The following is a 12,704-nucleotide window of genomic DNA, read 5'->3' as shown; positions in this document are numbered from 1 at the left end:
TGTAGGAACGAAAAACCTTAAAAATATACCTTAAATTTCTAGCTTAATAACAAACGAATGATTTGAATATTTTCAATTAGGCAGTCCTCAATAGGATAATCAAAGCCCGCTGTCACTTTATCAGGGCTGTCATAGTTTCCACTTGACAGTTGACAGTTTCGAGTGGATTCGATGCTTTCACGGTGCTATTGTGTCAGTGAACCTGTCAAAATTGTTTTTGACGTACAACTGATAGGTAGGTACAGAAGTGTATATTTTTAGCAAGTGCTAATTGAATAGACTGAGATAAATAGAGTTAGCATTTGATTGGAGCTTTTTAATCGCTTTTTCGCGGGAAACGGGAACTGCAACTTTCCGGGATAAAAACTATCCTAAAGGTGATTTTCCACCGGCGAGGCGAGATTAGGCGAGGATAGGCGGGAATTAGTATTAGCATTGGGATGTCTCCAGCGAGCTCGCACGATATCGCGCGTTTTGTATAGGAACTTCTCGCTCATCCTCGTCTCGCCTCGCCGGTGGAAAATCACCTTAAAACTTGTTCTTCCCAGGATCTCAAACTAGGGACGCTTGCGAACCCACAACAGTATCCAAAGTTAACTTTAACAAAGTTACAGTCACGTCTACGGATACCTAGTGCCATCCACGAAGACGTATGATTTTGTCAAAATTAGCCATTAATGACATTGTAATACGAACCACGGCACGCGTCATCGTGAATGACTCTACCTATATTTAGTTTCTCTTATGTATGTACATTCATGTGCGGAATTACATTTGAAATTTACCATGAGCTTTGCGGTGAAGGAAAACATCGTGAGGAAACCTGCACAAACCTGCGAAGCGATCCAATGGTGCGTGCGAAGTTCCCAATCCGCACTGGGCCCGCGTGGGAACTATGGCCCGAGCCCTCTTGTTCTGAGAGGAGGCCTGTGCCCAGCAGTGGGACGTATATAGGCTGGAATGATGATGATGATGATTTATGTACATATAAGTCGATGATACTGTAATGCGTAATTACCAATAGCAAATGCCGCGTATTTGACTTGACTAGAGACAAATTTTACAGAAGAGCGTTAAAATTGAAATACCTTTGTGTATACACCGGCCGCGAAATCTTAAATTTGCTACTTTTGTAGGTTATATAGCACTAGCCATTGTTGGTTACATGGTTTTGCAGAATCATCGCCGATATGTTCCGCTGTGTGGCACAGGCCTCCTCTGAGAATAAGATGCTTAAGCCAGATCCACTAGGCTCCAACTACACTTTACTTTTTACAAAAAGACTCTTTATTGTACACCAGACATAGTAAGCGACACAGAAAACAGATACACAGAGAAAAAAATACATGGCGAGCAATAGGCGGGCTTATCGCTTAAGAGCGATCTCTTCCAGGCAACCTTTTTACAGAAAGAAGGAAGGACTACTTTACTGTTAATTCTGTGTCAAAAGTCCAGTAAGTCTAACTACAATAAGGACCAGGTAAAAAATGAGTGTCGAATAAGGTCCAGGATTAAACCAAATGGTCCTTCGGTCCTTATTTACCGCAGTTCTATTCTGAGCAGTGACGGCGCCGCTCGAATCATACTGTAGCAAACATGTTTTCTCAACTGCCTTGTTAAGCCGCAGGGCCAACATTGGCCTCACATTTGCCGGTATTTGGTCAAACATTCGCGCTTGGCCAACGTTTGGTTCGTGACAGCGAATTCGTAAACAGGATAATTTAACAAATTGTATGGAATTATAAATGCGGTCCGAAGCCCTTTGGAAGGTATTTTTGTTAAGCCTTTTGGAAGGTATTTTTGTTTGAACACTATATATTGTATCTGTACACTAATGTAGTATTACATCAGGGTCGATGAACTTTTTCTTGTCACTCGTTGCTATAGTTACGTTCTCCTGGGTCACTCTTTAAACCGTAAGTTTATAGGATTAAAATTTGCCAAAAATGTATTTTTGTGGTAGTTAATTAGTTTACGTCAAATTAATGACACGTAAACTTCGGATATCTATAGAGAGCTGTTGCAACTACTATACTAGAAAAAGGATAGTTTTTTTGGTCTCCTGATGGTAAGAAATCACCACCGCCCATATACATCTGCAACACCAGGGGTATTGCAGACGCGTTGCCAACCTAAAGGCCTAAGATGGGATACCTCCAGTGCCAGTAATTCCACCGGCTGTCTTACTCTCCACGCCGAAACACAACAGTGCAAGCACTGCTGCTTCACGGCAGGATTAGCGAGCAAGATGGTGGTAGAATCCGGGCGGACATTGCACAAGGTCCTACCACCTGCAAGTTCCCTCTTTTTCCTAAAGATGTCATCGAACAATTTAAACTTTTGGGGGGTTTCAACAACTCTTTATTATATATTTTCATCTAAATGCGTCCGTAGTCCGTACTCTATTGCACCTGTGGACTACTGACAAACGTCACATAAGTAGTGTGTGACAACGCTCTACGAAGGCGAAATTAGCCGAGTCTCTTTCCAAATACCGATGTGCAATCTTTATAGCCGGGTACTGTAGTATAATGTGACACAACATTGATTCTATTAAACTGTACTACTTTTGTCCCCTTGCTGACGAGATGGAAAAACAACAAGAATTATTCGATCTACCCATCATTACCATCATCAAGCTTACGTCCGACAGCTGAGCTCAGGCCCTAGACTACGAAGTGCAAAACTCGAACTCGTATGTTGCCGTCCCGCTGACGCTTATGTCATTTAATACGCGAGTGAAAGGGACGGTGTGATACCAACTTAGATTTTCGAGTTTCGTAGTAGCCCCTCAGGCCTCCACTCAGAATATAACCTAATCAATTTATAAAAGTTTTCAACCCCCTATAGTGTCATTTCGAAATAAAATAAGCGCAAGCCTGTAACGCGGGCGATCCGAGGCAGTGCGTGGCAACCACTGAATAGCACACTTTAGGGGGCCCCAGACATCTACTTGTAGCGGAGAACGAAATCGCGGAGTGAGCCGCGCCTGTGAAACGTAGCTAAGTACCTACCACCGCAAAAAACTGTCTTTTATTTAAATCGGCATCGAAATTGAGATAAAGCCCATACAGCTAAAGAGGGACGCATAAAAAAAATATGACCTATCCCATTGAAATAGGTATTCGCAAGCAAGTTGAGTAGGCAAATAAATACTGTATGTTTTGATGTAAAAAAGTGTTAGAAAACAAAGAATAAGAAGCCAACAAAGTCCTTACAAAATTGTGTTTCAAATATTATTCAACTTTCCAGAGACATAGTATAAATTTAAAATATGATGAGAATGTATGATAATGTAAATTATACTAAAACATACCAAAATATTAATAATATATTTTTTGACATTTCTTCATTTTCCTATTATTCGGCCGTTTTTTTCTAGAAGATAATAATAATACATTAATTATTTTTATTTTCTATCTTTAATAAAATGTTATTCCCACGGAATAGAAAATACAAACAGAGGCATAACTTGGTGTAAAGTAGTCGTACAAATTTAGCTCAGTTTTCTTGCAGTTTGTATGTAGAGTCTATATAAGTTGGTGTGGGTTGTTGTAGTTTATTATTAGAACTGCAGTGTTAAAACGCTTGCGATATGAATTTCGCTAAGGCTGCGGTCGAACTTGAAGCGTATCAGAAAAATAAATAGCAAGTAATTTCTTACATAATTATTTAAGAAAAATGTTTGGTCCTATTAAAAGTTTTGCAAGTATGTAAATATTTAATTTTGTAATAGTAGAAAAAAAATTGTAAAGTAGTTTAGTATCAGTAAAAAACGCGTGTCTTTTACTGATTTTTTTTTCTATTGGGATGCGAAGTTGTTTCCTTTAAACATAGAACTGGACTATTATAGTACCTACAATATATATTTTTTTATTAAAACCAGGCATTTCTAACATGACAGTGCAAAACATTTTTATAAAATCACTTTTAAATATGATATAACTGTCATAGTCGAACTGAAACGTTTTGATACTTGCTACAAAAAACATTCATTTTGTTAATAACTAATTCAATATATAAATACGACAAATTTTTTACCGATTTTATTAAAACTTCACACGGAGAGCATTACTTAAGATAATAATATTATCAACCCTACCTTTAAGTTATAAAATACAATTAGAGTCGATTACGACTAAGTACAGTTAAATTACTCGGTAGCCGTAATGATAGCACTGTGTTACGGGATTATGCAGTATTATAGAGCATTATAAGGCCATGCCGATATTACATCGTAATGCAGGTATTAACTGACCATTATTCTCTAGTCATTTGTAGCAGCAATCGATCAAAATTATATAATAATTATAAAACGTAGTTTGTCTTGGCTGTGTGAAAATATGATAAATTGACAGGTGTCAAAATATGATCTCTTTTTACATGTAAATAAATGGAAAAACCTAACTGGCTGACTGATTGTTCAAAGCATTACCCAAATACATATACGACGTATTAAGCAGAAATTTTGCATATAGGTGTGCTCTTTATGATGTAGATAATGTTTTTTTTTTCAATTCATATTGGATAGGGAATTCCTTCGTTTTATAAAGGCTAAGTATTGATAAAAACCTAGGTACCCAAAAAGATTTTATGGTGTTCAGTGGCTAATTTGCCTATTTTGTACCTATATAGTACTAACAGTTTTGTTAGTAAGTACAAAAATTAAATTTTTTTTTTTTTAAATTGGTTGTATTACTACATTTTTTTTAAAACAACGTATTTTTTAATGAAAACAATGAAATTACAGTTGAGTTCAACGACTCTATTAACGACTCTATACGAACTCGACTGTACAAGTTAAAAATATTTTATAGTTCATAAGAAAAATAACAAAGAAATATTAGATAGTACAATCATGCGTCACAGCGGAAACGTAAACGAATAAGAATTTCCTTTATACGCCCGTTGACTCATAAGTTTCATTGTAAAAAAACTAAAACGGATGGCATCGCGTTCAATCAATATTAAATCTTGGTATTTCTCAGCCCTCTCAAGCCTTATACATCATTTTTTATCTCTAAATATGTGAATACAATCTTGCAATAAATGCATAATGACATTTAATGTAAGACCAAAATTTGTCGCTCGCAAATGAGGTGTTGCCCGCTAAAATAATTGCATGTAGGCGTGCCAAGAGTTTCATTGCATCTGTATTTTGTCTGTATGCGTTTGAGCGTATGTTAAGATTGTAAGCCAGTTCTGAAATAGGACTCAAGGCCGGTGATTGGCGCGAGTTAGCGCTTGAAAATGGAACGCCTGATCAATTCTAATTTGGAAAATATTAAGCCTTTTTATAATAAGTCAAGGCATTTGTTTTTTTTTTATAACAATGGTTAGGTTTAGTTAGAAATGGTAGAATGGTTAAGTCAGATAGTGTTTTTTTACCTTTGATTTTCGAAGCCTTGTATTCTTTGTAACACTAACGTAAGGAAGGAGATTAGGAGATCCCTGAAGCGTACTTGCGCACTATAGTTTACTATACAGGGTGGATGAGGACGATGGACCTTCCCGAAAACAGGAGATAGTTTAGCCTTAACACTATATTTTCTCCATAAAAACTATGTGAATATATGTAGTCGTTTGCAAATTACAGCCTGTTAAACATTCATACAAAAAACCACTTGTTTCAACCCTAAACGTGGTTGGGGTCAATGAACTTACTTGTAAACAAAATTTTCATTACAACATATTTTTACGTTTTTTTTTTGTCGTTGATGCATACGCTGCCTGCAATGCCTCTTTTCTCAACCTCTTTCATCGTATCTTACTTTACCTAAATTGACAAAAAGATTTTAGCTCTGAGGTTCAAGGCTCAAAGGTTTAGGCATCGACAAGATCCATTTTGATGTTTGAAATGAAAATGTCATTAACTTTACTTTAATGTCATTGTTCAAATAAAAATACCTTTGTTAGAAGCTAGTGATTATTAAAATTTGATTTTATTATAAAACCATCACAAATCGACTGTGTACCTCTTAATCAACGCAATATTTCCGGGAAGGTCCCCCGTCCTCATCTACTCTGTATAATAAGTTAACTGTTAATCCAGATTATCCTTAACCCGTGAGATCGCTGGAACGGCCGTTAGTGATATAATGATCGCCTTTGACAATTGTATTTGTGTTTAGGGTTCCGGAGCCAAAATGGCAAAAACGGAACCCTTATAGTTTCGCCATGTCTGTCTGTCTGTCTGTCCGTGCGTCCGCGGCTTTGCTCAGGGACTATCAATGCTAGAAAGCTATAATTTTGCACGAATATGTATGTGAACTATGCCGACAAAATGGTACCATAAAAATCTCAAAAATATATTTTTTTAGTGTACCTCCCATAGACGTAAAGTGGGGGTGATTTTTTGTTTCTCATCCAAACTTGTAGTGTGGGGTATCGTTGGATAGCTCTTTCAAAATAATTAGGGGGTTGCTAAAACGATTTTTCGATTCAGTGATTTGTTTGCAAAATATTCAACTTTAAAGTGCAATTTTTCATTAAAATAGATGTTTGATGTCTCATTTAAATTCAGAGTATTTGTTTGCAAATTCAACTTTAAAGTGCAATTTTTCATTAAAATCGAGCGTCCCGAGAGTAAATAGCAGCCTAAGGTATAGAATATACCTAAACTTGGAAGATTCCGTATAAAATACGAAATTCTTAGAAAAATATTACTTTTTTTTTTCGTAATGGCTACGGAACCCTATTTTGGGCGTGTCCGACACGCTCTTGGCCGGTTTTATTTTTTCGTGCTATAAATAATACACATACATCCATACATACAGTAAAAACAATACGTTACTGTCACACGTTTATTTCTTATAACAAACGTCAACTATATTAAACCCCTAGCAATAACACAATATCCTTCCGTTCACCCAGCCAATTACACGTTAATTGGCGCCATTAATTATTCTAGAAACCATAAACACAGAATGCAGCAGTGTTGCCAACATGTATGAAGTTGTTTTTGTCATTACCACACCAAAAAAGGATCATTTAAATGCCTGCGCATACGGCCATACTGTTTTACGACGAGCAAAGTTGTCAGCGAGGGGAATTAACGAGACTTGGGAAGAATTAAAGGGAATTTATGTACTCGTTGAATATTACTGCAAGCAGCGACGGGAATCGTTTAAATGCGTCAAAGAAGACGTTTAAAGGTAACTAACGACAAATTTAAATACGAATTAGTGATTTAATTATCAGGTCCATGATCTAAAATAACTGAAAGAGACTTTTTATGTTTGTGCAGATTTTGGGGCCGATAAACTAAGTAGTGTAATTAAAACGTACTTTATATCATTACCATCAACAATTGATGGACGAGATGGTAATGATATAAAGTATTGTTATAAATAATTGATAAATGGGTTTGTGCATTATGGTTACCTGATTCCGAATGGAATCATTATTTAAGCCAAATGAAGCCGCGGTGCATATGATTTAAAACTTAAGCAACAAACAATCAAATTTCAAAGCAATCATGGGAAGTAATTTTCGTTACAACATATGCGGTTCCAATGATTGATTTCTTCATTACATTTTTTGCATTTCCTTAGCAATTAACGGCTTAAAGTGTTCGAAATATCGAACGTTGAAGTCCAAAGCCTCAGGGGAATGATAAAAGGCCATAAATAATAATTAGTGGATCGAACTGAACCGACGTTACTCTTTGAGGCTAACTACCCTGCCTGTCGCTTGAGGCATATTTAAATTAATAACAACGAATAACTGATTTATATCTTCATAGTTGCAACAGTAATCGGTAATCTCACAAGATTGATTCGACCAATTTGAGTTGCTATTACTAAGACAGTCGTCATTCTGAGAGTTAATGACTTTTTTTAATAGCCTGCGACACGCCAGTGCTGGGCAAAGGTAATAAGCTTATACAGCTCTCAGTTAGGCGGATTAAATTATAACGTAAAATTTGATTCCTTAGAGCTAAGGTCGAAAAAATCATCGCCCAGGGCGCAAAAGATAAATGCTATCAAAGTCACGATAAGCCTTAAGGCCGAATAAACAAAAGCCCGCCCAAGGCCGAACTAAATTAATGATTACGCGTTTACAGTCTTATAATAGCGGCTGTTTTCGTGCAACACACCCAAATTATTTCCAGATAAAAAAGTTTGTGTGGGCGTTCGATTGCATATCTCAAGGTACCTACAGTCGGGTTTTGAAATAAATAATGCTGCTGGTACGTGCACCGTTATTCGCGTTCTCAATTCAAAATATGTTTTAAAAAAAACATCGATCACTGCTTATTTTTCGAGATTTAAGCAGTGTAACCAAATCGAAAAAAAAAAGTTTGAACCTATAGGTACTCGAGAACGACATTTCACCGGCCAGTGTCTCTAAATTCTTCTGTACCCTTTCACATTTTAGAATTCCAATTGGTTTTTCGAATAACTTTATGAACAGCAGTTATTTAATGCTGGCAACTATTAGTGGCATTGTTGATGACTGTTAATCACAGGTTGGGAACGGCCGCTAGCCGAGTCCCATGTGTACGTACATCTAAGTAGGTATAGTAGCGTGTAGGTATAACGATTGTTTGTAGCGTGCGAACGATTTTCTAGCGTAATGCGTACAGTAATAAATACTAAGTACCATTTTATTTACTACTGATGAAAATAATTACGTGCTCGGCTTGGTTTCTAGTGCCGACTTCCGCCATGTCATCCATATAAATGTCTGCTTGTGCTGTTAAACCGACGTTAACATATTGATCTTTGGAAACTGTTTGAACACGTTCATTAGAATCACAGTTTAGTTCAAAGTTAATGATGATTCCTAATGATGTCCTTTAGTTCAGAATAAAGTGTGTAAGGTACCGTTCCTTTCGCTCTCGTATTAAATAGTATAAGTGTCAGAGGGAACGCACGACACGAACTTCGAGTTTTGAGCTTCGTAGTAGACCTGCTGATATCTATTAGTTCCCGTTTTCTATTTTTATTTCTAAATTGACGGCTTAGAGTATGATACCATAATGAAATACCATAATGGCAGGCATGTTTTAATTGCTATAAATGCGTTGTTTCGGTCAATTTTCAAAACAGATGTCTTGAGAAATACCTAAGTGTAGAAAAGAAACTAAGCAGTCTTTATGAATAAGTTGGTACTTTTTTTAACAGCTCCTTTAAAACTTGCGTTGTTTGTTTGATTATATCATGAACAGGGATAATATTTGGAAATAATTCCGATCCGCATTAGCGATCCCTTCTAATAGCGAAACTACTGTGTTAAAAATAAGTATAGATATCATTTAATAATATTGTATATCTGTTTAAAAAAACATATACTTCGTTGAGTTTCCTGCCGGATTCTTCTCAACAGAGGTTTTTCCGAGCCGGTGGTAGATTTTTTTTGACATTCATAAGTGCTTGTTATAGCCTAAATTGAATAAAGATATTTTGACTTTGACTTTGAAAGTTTGTTTCAAGCGAAATTTCTCTTAGTTTTAGAGATTGAATATTTTTAAAAATTTGGTACGGATTGATATTTTGGATGAATTGTCATCCAAAATATCTAGTACAATCAGCAAAAATGTTTGTTTTAAAAATCATTTAAAACAACCTGTAATCCCTTGATACCTATACTCATATCAGCGACTTTGATTAATATCTTATGTTACTCGATAAACCAATTTAATAATTATCAAAAGACAGTCCCAATCCGAATTTAATATTCACTGTAATAAATTATTTATTCAGAACTGTACAGTGCCATGGCAACAGTATACAGTGTGTTTACAGATAAGGCCTGTCGGATAAAACGCACCGCCTGTAGTGTCTGGTGACGAAGTAGGTAGTTACTTTATCAAGTTAAACTAAAATAACTTTAGCAAATAGTGATGAGTTAAAGGTGAACGATAGCGGGAGGTAATGAGATTACAAATGTTTCTTTTTTGTTTTATATTTTATATTTGGTTACTTATAGTTGTAAGAAGACGTCATTTCAAATGGATTATTATTTATTGTTAATATTAATTTGGATGAAGTGCTCCAAAAAGTAGAAAACGTTTATAAAGTTTTCGTGGCAAATTAGCTTATTCTTGTTAGGTGTGTTTCTAAATGAAAAGTATTTAAAGTTAAAAAAAAACAAAGTTAGACAAACAAACTCCTCAAATTCATAGAATTAGGGAAATTTTAGATTTTAAGTACCTACCTAACACAATTGTTATTTTACCTTAACATAGGTCTCTTAAATCGGTTCCTATATTTTAAACCTGGTTCTTAAAACTACTAACCACTTGGTGGAACGTAGTAAAGAAAAGAAGTAGGAAATATGCACATTTGTAAACTATTTTTTTTTAAATAGTGTTATATAGGTATTTTATTTGACCGCTAGCGATAAGGGCTCGGAGATAGCCGCTACAAGATAAATCGTTGTTACTTGGCTGTTGCTAAGCGGCTATAACCTATTCAGGACTTAAAATAGGTACTTTAAAAACTTGTAAAAAATATGCAGGTACGGATTAATGGAACTGCATTTTGATGAAAATATTGTACGGAAAAGATATTGCAGTTTTATTAAAGTTAGTATATGTTAGGTTACAGACCATTAAAATACCAAATTATAGTTCTGTTTTTTAAGTATAAAAAATAGAAATAGGTAGGTATAATGAAAAATGCGTTTTATTTACCACGAAACCTTTTTATTTGAATTTTAATTGATGCCATGTTTTTTTTTGGAAGATGATAAAAACCATTAAAGTATCAAAATATTTTCATCTCACGTCTAACTGTTCGACGGAATGTCATACTTTAATTAACCGTTTCGAATCGAGCACTATGAATGAACCGCTAAATAAACGTTTTTGTACGTAAACATTTTGTACAAAAAAACAACGTTTTTTTGCTAACGTTTAAAGTTTTTCGACAAAAAGCCGATGCGTGCGGCACCGATTAAAGCGAGCCTTTTTTATTGTTCTTTTTTTTAGACCGTGACGCGCCTTTTATAGACTGGTTTTCTATTTATTGTTTTTTCTCCTAAGCATTATACGATGATTATGGATATTTATTTACAGTTAAAATGCTAGTGAGATTAGTGGTTAGTACTGCTACCGACGGAACTATCTATTATCAAAATTGAAAATAAGTTAGCAATAACACTCACCATAATTCTTTGGTAATGATGAATGATGGTGATGAACTTAAAAAATTTTTTTTTTACTCCTGGCACTATTAAGTCGCGCCGTTCCATGACATTCCGACACTGTAGCACTGGTCCTCACATTCAAGAAAAAAAAAACTTCAACACATCTTTAACCTAACCCCCAAAAGGCACTAATCTAGCACTAGCTTTCCAATACCTAAGTCGGTGTCTTATAAGTTGTGATCGCGTGTTTCAAAAAACAATTGACGATACGCGATCACGCGTCGTCGCGGGCCCAGCGACGCGTCGCGCGCCTCCGAAGGCGCTGGATCGTATAAGCGCGGGACAGCGTTCTCTCCTCGCGCGGGCGTGGGGGGGGGCACGCACACACACGCCTGAAATATACCTCGCATCCATTACTAACGTCCCTATTTTGAATACGCGACGCGCCAATCTAGCTCCTATGCGACCGGTTTACGTGACGAACGGACCGCGACCGACAACACGTCGTACATTAGAGCGAGCACGCACCGCGCGCGCGAGCGGGACGCAGCACCATCGGTAGTCGCGCCGCGTAACGCATGTGTGTCCTCTTGAATCGCTCGCGAGATAGTGCCGTAGTGTTGGCTACTAGTACTCCGAATTGCCGCGTCTTGAAATTTTAATAAAGAACGTTTTGTACTTTTTTTAGTTTCGGTTTCGGACGGCACGACATGTGGCGGATAGCTAACCGATTCCTTTTTTTTGCTTCGAAATTATTAATTGATAGGTACGCGTTCACGGACCAATGGACATTACCGGGCTTAATTTACTCGGCGAGGAAGTCTCCGAGTCAATAAATATATAAAAGTGCCCTTTGACGAGTACGTTCTTTTTACGTTTGATCGGACAACGGGCGTACCTACATTAGTTTAGCTCTCAACGAAAATGGGCAGCTTTAACACATTGCGAACGTAAATTTATGATACCATAAAAATATCACACCCATTATTTTAATGACTGCCAGTTGAACAGACGCGAGAATATCTTAAACACACAGTGACTCAACAGAGACGTTATTAATTGTTAAACCAAGAACGGCCTTCGCAACAACTCTACTTCGCGACCCGGCCATGATGCTAAAGGCTAGAGTCAAAAATTTAACACCGATACGAACTTGAAACGTTTAAAATCGCGATCGATAAAACAGTTTACACAGTTGGTACGGAGCTGTGAAATACGAACAGCCACTAGCGTTTTGCAATTCGAAATTCGAAGTCGGACGGTTCATTAAAGGGCATTTCTATGACTGGCCAGTTTTATGTGCGACCAGTTTTTATCTCTTACCAATTTTTATTTAGAGTCGCGTTCACGACGTTAATAATTAATTCTAAATGCGGAGACTAGTTCGTGGTTAATTTGTAGAGTTTTGATTTATTTGTACGAGCCATCGTAAAGTTAATTAGTAGACGTCGTAAACGGCTTTTTTGGGAAAGTAACGGTAGAAAAGAGTATGTTTACATTGGAAACTATTGACACGTTTGAAGCCCTCGGGCTAAGAACTCGTTTAAGAAACATCTTTGATTTATTTTGGGTTTTCAATACGATTTTATGAATTATTGTTTTTTTTTTGT

General features: G+C 36.5%; 1 long non-coding RNA gene across 1 annotated transcript in view; it reads right to left on the bottom strand.

The window, feature by feature from the left end:
* Positions 1-11,407, bottom strand: part of LOC141430173 (uncharacterized) — a 28,921-nt gene extending 17,514 nt beyond the window's left edge. Inside the window, exon 1 of the long non-coding RNA XR_012451620.1 lies at positions 11,113-11,407. This is a non-coding gene — a long non-coding RNA (uncharacterized lncRNA). The remainder of the gene's footprint in view (positions 1-11,112) is intronic.
* Positions 11,408-12,704: the final 1,297 nt, after the last annotated feature.

This window comes from Choristoneura fumiferana, chromosome 8 (genome assembly GCF_025370935.1).
Source record: "Choristoneura fumiferana chromosome 8, NRCan_CFum_1, whole genome shotgun sequence".
In the NCBI taxonomy this organism is placed as follows: domain Eukaryota; kingdom Metazoa; phylum Arthropoda; class Insecta; order Lepidoptera; family Tortricidae; genus Choristoneura; species Choristoneura fumiferana.
The sequence above is the reverse complement of the archived record's forward strand: the minus strand, read 5'-3'. Positions and strand labels throughout refer to the sequence as shown.